Source organism: Petaurus breviceps, unplaced genomic scaffold, assembly GCF_028583685.1.
Source record: "Petaurus breviceps papuanus isolate PSGF00001 unplaced genomic scaffold, PetGlider_PUasm1.0 188, whole genome shotgun sequence".
Lineage (NCBI taxonomy): Eukaryota > Metazoa > Chordata > Mammalia > Diprotodontia > Petauridae > Petaurus > Petaurus breviceps.
Window position 1 is genome coordinate 31,616,725 of NW_027185804.1, and position 9,223 is coordinate 31,625,947.

General features: G+C 36.4%; 1 pseudogene; it reads left to right on the plus strand.

The window, feature by feature from the left end:
• The first annotated feature begins 8,645 nt into the window (after positions 1 to 8,645).
• On the plus strand, positions 8,646 to 8,951 carry LOC138163433 (gamma-secretase subunit PEN-2 pseudogene; annotated as a pseudogene).
• The last annotated feature ends 272 nt before the right edge of the window (positions 8,952 to 9,223 follow it).

A 9,223-nucleotide genomic window follows, 5' to 3' on the forward strand; every position in this document is an offset into this window, starting at 1 on the left:
GAGAGAGTCTGTGTCTGTGTTTTTAAATGAGGGGAAAACCACATTTTAATATTGGTTTTTTTGGTGTGGTAATGATTCGGTCTCTACTGCAAGCATCAGCTATTGAGATGACCTCAAGGGTTATGCTGAACCATTCTCTAGATTGATTAAATACTTTGGAGCTGAAAACACACATTTACTTACTGCTTTAAGCTTGTTTCCTTCACTGAGGTGAGTTACTACTGTGTTGTTTTTTTCTTCCTATGGAGCACTCTATTTTCTTCAGGTTCCTGTTAATTCTACATGGTTAAAACTTTTCCACTAAAGAAAGCCCAGAGAGCTTGCTAAAGACTTCCCCTTGAAAGAGGTATTGGACAGTTTGATCTCTACTGATCACGCCCTAGTCATAAACAATTTCTTTTTTACCATGTCTTGTGACTAATATTTAGCTGAACGTATGGCCCATATTGGGACTTATTTGCTGACTTCCTAATCACTTCTAAAGTATTGTAGTAGAGATGGTTATTTTTCTCAAGCAAAGACAACTGTAGCTGGTGTTGTCTGCTTCCCTCCTATGTGGAGGCAGACCTTGATGGAATTCCAGTGGACTGAATTTCTAATGATGACGATGAAGATGCTGTATGTTTACATAGTTCTTCAAGTTTTAAAGAATAGATGTCTCACAACAGAACTATGAAATCAGTAGATAAGTATTAATATCCTATTTCAAAGGCTTTGGGGAAAAAATCTGACTTTCCCAAGGTCACACAGCTTAGGAAGTAGAGGTTCTGTGACTGGTAGTAGGTGTCTTGATTCCAAAAACAGTGTTCTTCCTCATATAGAATCCAGCTAAGCAAGCCTCAGTTTATAAATTTTGCACTTTAGTATTATGGAGACCACTGGTATTAGTCCCAAGATCTGGCAAAGCTCCAGATCTTTAGGTATAAAAGCTTTTGACTAGTCATGGTTTTCCTTTCCTATGTGTTGTGACATTTTAAAACCAAATTTAGATTTATCCTTACCAAATTATGTTTATTTGATCTGGCCTATTGTTATAACTATTAGGATCTTTGAGATGTTGGCTCTGTTAACTAATTTTTGAGCTACTCCTCCCAGCTTCATGTTAGTTTCCTATTCTACAAGTATTTCACCTAGCTTCATCCAAAATTCATAAAAAATCTGATAATTCTTCTATGACTTCTTCATTTTCTTTATCGACTCATCTTCTCCTTAAAGGTCTTTAGCTTATTCTTAAGTCTCTGTCTTAAGTTCTTTCTTTTCTTTCCACATTCTTTGTATTTTTACCCACTTCAACTACATTTTCCACAAAGAGTTTTTAAATATTTATTTACAGTCATACCTTTTGATTGTTGGATCTGACATGTGCATAGACATTTAATGGGTATCTGCAAGTGGATACCCTTACAAACACCTAAGCTTATTATGTTTGAAACTGAATTTATCATTCTCTCTCTCTAAAAATATCTACTGTTTCCCAGAATTTCAATTAATGATGCCTGTCATCTTCTAGTCAGTTTCATTCAGAAGCTTAGAGTCATTCTTGAATCTTCCACATCCCTCAGTGCTAACCCCAGTCTAATAAATAATAAAACCTATTGATATATGTTCAATAACTTGTATAACAGAGTCCTTATAATTTCTTTGGCTATTATTTCAGGCCAAGTATTTACTCTATCTTACATAAATTTATGTGGTTGCTCTCTAAACAACCAATCTCTAAAATTTCAGGCTATTTACACCTCCCCCCAAAGTACAGCTCAAACTATATTACTCACCATAAAAAATAGTTTTGATCAACTGACACCTCTGTTGTATTTATTCTAATGGCTCCCCCTTTTCCTATAGATCAGGTAACATGAACTACTTGATAGTCTTCCCAAAACTTTTATATCTATCTATCTATCTATCTATTTTTCTATCTATCTATCTATCTATCTATCTATCTATCTATCTATCTATCCATCTATCTATCTATCTGTGTGTATATATACATATATTTGTATATTATATATATATATATATATTCAAACAGACACATGTGTATGTATATATATACATACACATACATACCGTTCTCCTACACCCCTATATTTTTTCAACCCAGTGTCTTCCATTAAACTTTACCTAGGGTTTTCAACTCGAAATGATTTCTCTCTCATCTTAACTAATATATTAATTTTGGATGGGAGTTGATATTTCTATATTTTAGATATATGATGCATTAATGGTGTGTGTGTATGTTTAAGTTTATCTATATAAGTATGTTCTCCTGCAAGATGGGAATAATATTGCACCTATCTCCCATGGTTGCTGTGAGGATAAAATGAGATAATATTCACACAATACTTTGTATATGTTAAATACTGTATAAAAGCTGCTACTGCTACTACCTCATCCTCCTTGTCCTAATCTTCCTCCTCCTCTTCCTCTTTCTCCTAAAGCATCTGATATTATTACTACTGTTACTACAAGAACTACTCTTCCTATTGCTATTACTGTTGTAATAACAGTAGTTGTCATTTTTTAGTATCTTAGTCTTAAAACTCTTCCATCTCTGAAAATTATAGATGTGTGAAATTTTGGAGATGTTTAGCTTGGAAAAAAATAAAGCAATGGGAGGCAATTGGAGAAAAGCAAATTTTGACTCAATTTAATGCACAACTTCCCAAAAATAATAGCAATCCTGACATGGAATGGCCTGCCTAGGGAAGATATATATACCCTCTCGGTAAGGCTCTTCAACAAAGGCTTGGTGACTATTTGATAATTCTGTAGAGAGGATTTTAATTCAGACGCAATTGGGACTGGATGACCTGCAAGCCCATTTCTGAGTTTTTGTTCATATAAGGTTTATGCATAGAGATCTTAAATCTAGGTACCTTGTAGACCTTCTGCTCTAACACTTTCACTTTACATATAATTAAATTAAAACCTGAAGAGATTAAGTGACTTGTCAAATTCATACCTGTCAGAGGGAGGATTTGTTCATTAATAACATCTTTTTGCTTTTTTTTAAACTATGTTTACAAGGATATGATATTTTGTGTTTTTTTTTTCTCCTAAGGACTCATTTATCTACATCCCAGTAATTGTTGTATATTGTTTCATCACTAACATTTTTTATGTAATTGTTTCTATGACTTGTTCTTTACCCACTCATTATTTAGGATTTCATTGATAAGTGTCCATTTGATGATTGTCTTTTATTTGTAATTCCTGAATCAATGATGTTTTGTTGCACTGTGGTCTGCAAAGGATGAATTACCTATTTATTCTCTTTTAAATTTCTTTACAATGTCTTTGTGACATATTCTATAGATGGCATTTGTAAAAGTTCCATTTAGTCCTGAGAAATATGTATATTTTTACAATCCCATTTAGAAGATGCCATAAGTTTTCTTGTTTGTTTATATTTTCTCAGAAGTTTCTCGAGAAATTTGTTCAGATCCAAGCTTTCTCTAAAAAAAATATATTCTTGCTCTTAGACATTAAAAACTAAGAGATGGAAATTGGAATTTTCTGTCACCATTGTCTTACATTGCCTGCTTATAGTTCAGCTAATATTTCCTTTGTGAATTTGGACAATGAATCTTTTGGAGCATATGAGTTTATGACTGATATGAGTTTATCATCTCCAGTTCCTTTATCATCCTCCAATTCTCATAGTGTAGCATTTTTCTTTAAGCATTTTTATTTTTTGAATATTTGTTTTTTGCCTTGATAGATAGCGACTGTAATCCCTGCTTTTTTACATTCACTTGATGCATAGTAATTTTTTCCCCATCCACTCAGTTTTATTTTGTGTACATTTTTTTTTCTCATTGTGTTTCTTGTAAGCAACAGATTGTGGAGTTTTATTTCCTTATCCAATCTGTCACTCTTTTTTGTTTTATTGGATTGTTTAATCCATTCACTTTTAAAGTTATGAGAGTTAGGTTTATATTTTCCTCCATTTGTCTTTAAGTTATGATATTTTCCCTCTTCTGCGGTAAATACAGTACTATATTTCTTCAGTTATTTTAGTTTAATCTATTTTTTTTAAGTGGCCCTATTCTCACTGGCTCTCTTTCCCCCACTCCTGATCTCCTCTCCAGTTTGTTCCTCCTTTCTCTTTCTTTCTCTCTTTCTTTCTTTCCTTCCTTCCTTCCTTCCTTCCTTCCTTCCTTCCTTCCTTCCTTCCTTCCTTCCTTCCTTTCTTTCTTTTCTTCTTTCTTTCCTTCCTTTATTTCTTTCCTTCCTTCTTTATTTCTTTCTTTTCTTCTTTCTTTCTTCCTTTCTTTCTTCTTTTCTTCTTCCTTCCTTCCTTCCTTTCTTCCTTCCCTTCCTTCTTTCTTTTCTTTCCTTCCTTCCTTCCTTCCTTCCTTCCTTCCTTCCTTCCTTCCTTCCTTCCTTCCTTCCTTCCTTCCTTCCTTCCTTCCTTCCTTCCTTCCTTCCATATTTTGTTCTAATTTTTCCTTCCCTAGATTTCCCTGGATGTTTATTCCCCTCTCCCTTTTTCCTTTCAGTTAATCAAATAGATTCTCATTTCTTTACCTCCCCTCAGCTAATGCTTTTCATTTTTTCATTTCATTTTTATGCCAATTAAAAAAAAAGTTCCCTCACTCTCTTCATTCTTCATCCTGTCTACTCTAGACTGTCATTCTCTTGTTCATGAACTCTATAATTATCTAGTCTCTCTCTGGTCTCTGTATTTCTCATGTAATCAAAGTTAGTAAAGGCATTCATTCAAGATTCTCCCCTAAAGGCAGTTTTTGCAATTGCCTTGTAAAGCTTGCCCTCCAGATTCCCTTTCAAAGTGGTCTCTTACTGTCCAAAACAAGATGCTAGGTTGTTTGTTTGTTTTATTTTTTGAAATGACAAAAAGGACACTGCCCCATGGTAGTTCTCCCTTCCATATATGTATTTTCTATTATGCAGCTTCTGTTGATCTGTATCTTCTGCCTTATTACCGTTTTCCTCATTTGCTCCACAAATTTCCTCCCAGTGTTTATGTTCTCTCTCTTTCTCCTTGGTTCCTTTTACCCTCAAGAATTACAAATGTCCCTTCCCAAGGTAAGGTAAGGAGTCTTTTCAAGCACCAAATTCCTCAGACAACACCCAACACAAAGTCTCTATCTACTATCATGGAATATGATATTACCCATAGGAGTAATCATCAGAGGAATTCCCTGCCACCAAAGCTAGGTCTCCTCCCACCCCCATTCTTTTTGCTATTCTGCCCCCCTTCCACTTCACTTACTTACCAAGAGTTCATCTCTTCTGTTTTTATAAATTATTTTTAGTTTTCTACATTCACTTCCACAAGATTTTGACTTCTAAATTTTCTCCCTATCTCTCTCCTCTACCCACCCCAAGACAGTGAGCATTCCGATTACCCCTTTTCCCAATCTTCCCTCTCTTCTTTCACCCAGCCCCCCCCCCCCTTCCCTTCTATTTTCCTGTAGGACAAGATAGATTTCTATACTCCATTGCCTGTCTATCTTATTTCCCAGTCACTTGTGAAAATAACTTTTAACATTCATTTTTAAAGCTTTGAGTTCCACATTCTCTCCATTCCTACCTCCACAGCCACCCTTATTGAGAAGGCATGCAATTCAATATAGGTTATATGTGTGTATTCATGCAAACAGTCACGTTGTGAAAGGCCAACTATATTTCCCTCCATTCCATCCTACTCCCCATTTACTCCATTCCCTCCCCTGATCCTGTCTCTCCTCAAAAGTGCTTGGTTCTGATTACCCTCTCCCCGCCATCTGCCCTCCCTTCCATCTTACCCCATCTTCCATCCCCCTCCTAAGCCCCCCCCCAGACACAAACATAGAGCGAGGTAGAATTCCATACCCAGCTCAATACAAATACTACTCCCTCCTTAATTCAAATCTCATGAGTGTAAGAGTCACCTACTCCCCCCTCCACTTCCCCATTCTGCACTTCCCCGTTTTGCACCCCTGCAAAAACCCCTTCTTGCCTCCTCCATGAGAGACAAGCCACTCCATTCTATCTCTCCCCCTCCAAACACACTCCCAATCCCATTATCTAGATATGATGCCCTCACATTCAGCTCACCCTGTACACTCTGTCTATCTTTACGATTATCACCTTTCCATGGAGGAAGGTAAACAGTTCCTCTTTGACGAGTCACTTATTATTTCTCTCTCCTGTTTAAATTTCTATGCTTCTCTTGATTATTATATTTGAAAATCAAATATTCAATTTAGCTCTTGTCATCAAGAATGCTTGGACGTCCACTATTTCATTGAAAATCATCCCCCCCCCCAAAAAAAAATATTATACGCAGTTTTACTGGGGAGGTGATTCTCTGTAAATTCTAGCTCCTTTGAGCTCTGGATTGTCATATTCCAAGCCCTATAATGCCTTAATGTAGAAACAGCAAAACCTTGTGTTATCCTGATTGTGTTTCCACAATATTTTTTTTTCTGGCAGTTTGCAATATTTTCTCCTTGATATGGGAACTCCAAAATTGGCTATAAAATTCCTAGGAGTTTTTCTTTTGGAATCTCTTTTAGGAGGTTATTGGTGGATTCTTTTGATATCTATTTTCCCATTTGTTTCTAGAACATCAGGGCAGTTTACCTTGATAATTTCTTGAAAGGTGGTGTATAGGCTCTTTTTTTTTATCATGGCTTACAGATAGTGCATTAATTTTTAAATTTTCTCTTCTGCTTTCCGGGTCAGTTATTTTTTTTTTCCAATGAGCTATTTCACATTGTCTTCTATTTTTTTCATTCTTTGCTTTTGCTTTATAATTTCTTGATTTCTCAAAAAGTCATTAGCTTTAATTTACTCCATTCTAATTTTTAAGGAATTATTTTCTTCAAGGTTGTTTGATCAAAGGAGAGGTGTTTACTCCTTTCCTGGTCTCTGAATGACTGCAAGGACTATTTTCTGCCTTGGAGGATTCTTTGATGAGACTTACTATCATAACAGATTCAAAGTGTTTTTGTTTGTTTTTGGTTTCCTATACTGCCTGCTATTTTTTCTGTGCAGACCCCAAATACTACTTTCATAATTTTATAGTTTGGGTCTTTGAGGCTCTCAGAGGAAGGGTGAGGTAGAATATGGTGTAGTTTTGATTTATTTCAAACCTAGACGCATGTTCTTCCCCTTTCCCTCTGTTCCTCTGCTCCCTGCAGAGATCTTTTTTAGCACAGAATGTTTCCATCTTAGTGTTGCTTGCCAAGGGGTGGGTCCAACAAATTTCTGAAGCCATTGCATTGAAAAGCATTTGGGAGATGGGGCATAGCATGCAGTGTGTGGAGTTGTGCTTAGTTGCAAGCTTCTTTGTCAGATCCTGGATCATCCAGTGCAGCCTCATAGCTGGTGCTATGGTTGATGTTAGGGGAGAGAGTGTTGAGTGATTCTAGATAGATAACAGTTAATGACTTTTTGTTTCTTTTGATTAGTTGTATTTTTTAAACTTTTCTTTGTCCTAGGCAATGGAGACAGTTCAAGTTTCATTATCTTTGGTGTATAGTGTCTATTTTGGAGAGGCTGAAGATGTCATGGGGAATCAAAGAAAATGATTAGTCCTCGATGTCATTTCTTATATAACCCAGAAATATCGAGAGGGAAGATTTGAACTCAGGACTTCTGGCTCCAGAGTTAATTCTCCTTCCACTAGACCTTTGCCTCCTTTGATCTCCCACAATACCTCACGAAGTGTTTTCTAATCAGTAGTTGATTTAAAAAAAAATGTTGAGTGAATAACAGAACAAAACCCTAACTATATATTCAAACTCTTTAGAAAGTTAAAAAAAATGAAAAATCTGACAAATTTGCATGGCTTTTAAAAACCCTATTATATATTTCAATTTGATCATTTAAGTGCAAAAGAAAAGTGAGGTTAGGATTATGAGTGGAGTGGTTTAATGCAAAAAGAACTATACTTGGATTGAAAAGATCTGGATTTCAATCTTTGCATTACTGTTTTCTGATTGATTTTTAGCAAGTCATTTCCCCTCTCTGGATATCAGTTTCTTCATCTTTAAGAGAGAAGGGTTAAATTAGATTATCTTATGGAGTGTCCAACCGCTAATCTATGATCCCCAACTGGCAGTAAGCAGATACAAAAGAGAGCACAGAAAAATGTATATAAAATTGCTGTTGCCATAGAGTCCAGCAGAGGGCATAAGATGCTATTCATAGGAATTGCATTTGCATAGAAAAGTGGTTCAGAAGAAAACACAGATTCTGATCTTTCTATGTTTCTGTTCAAGGCATGATAACTTGTACTCAAATAGATCTGACTGAGAGATGAAGGAACTCCCAGTCTTACCGTTGACCAATGAAGTCACCTTGAACAAGGTGCTGTAACCTTGTCGAGACTCAATTAGTGCAGAGATGTCCTTTTGCAGCTTTGTCTATAACTTGTCTATTTCATACCATCACGACCTTCTTTAAACCACTGCCTTCTCTTTGGTGAAAACTCATGTCAAAACATGTTCCTCAGGGTTGATGCCAACAATTGTACTGATCCTACTTTGAGAGGAACAAGATTTATCCAAAAGCCATTTAAGTATATGAAGGTTTTAGAGCGGGGAACGATCTGAGAAATAACCTAGTCTAGCACTGAGGAAGGAGGAAGGAGAAGCAATGGCCCTTCCCATCCTTATCGTGGATCCAGGATGAAAGTGGAGTGGGTGTCCAATGAGGAAAAGCTGAACTTCAGCTTAAAATATTACCTAAGCAGGTTTGCATTGCTGCCCTTTCTCTGACTGATCAATGTTCTATGCTTCTTTTGAGAGTCTTTTCTGGCCCCAGCCCATGAGGAGCAGAGACAAGTCAAGGGCTACGTCCGGTGTTCAGTCCTGGGGCTAGTCTTTTGGCTCATGGCACTGACCTCCTGTATCACCATCTTCCAGATCAACTGAGCCCACTGGGGAACCATAGGCGACTATCTCTCCTTCACCACCCCTTTGAGCATACCCTGATCAGTCCTCCCTGTCTCTTTGCCAGTTCATGGCTAGGTCTCCTTCTCACCCTGCTTTATCTCCAGCACTGGGCCAGTACAGCTTCCAGAGATGAAGAAGATCTAATATACTTCATGTTCCAAATAATAAAAAAGCATATTTCATGAGTAAAAAAAATAACCTAGACTAAATTCCTAATTTTACAGATGAGATAACTGAAGCTCTTATTATTTCAATGACCACATTAAGGTCACATATTTAGAAATGTGAGTCAAGATATGAATTCAGGTCTT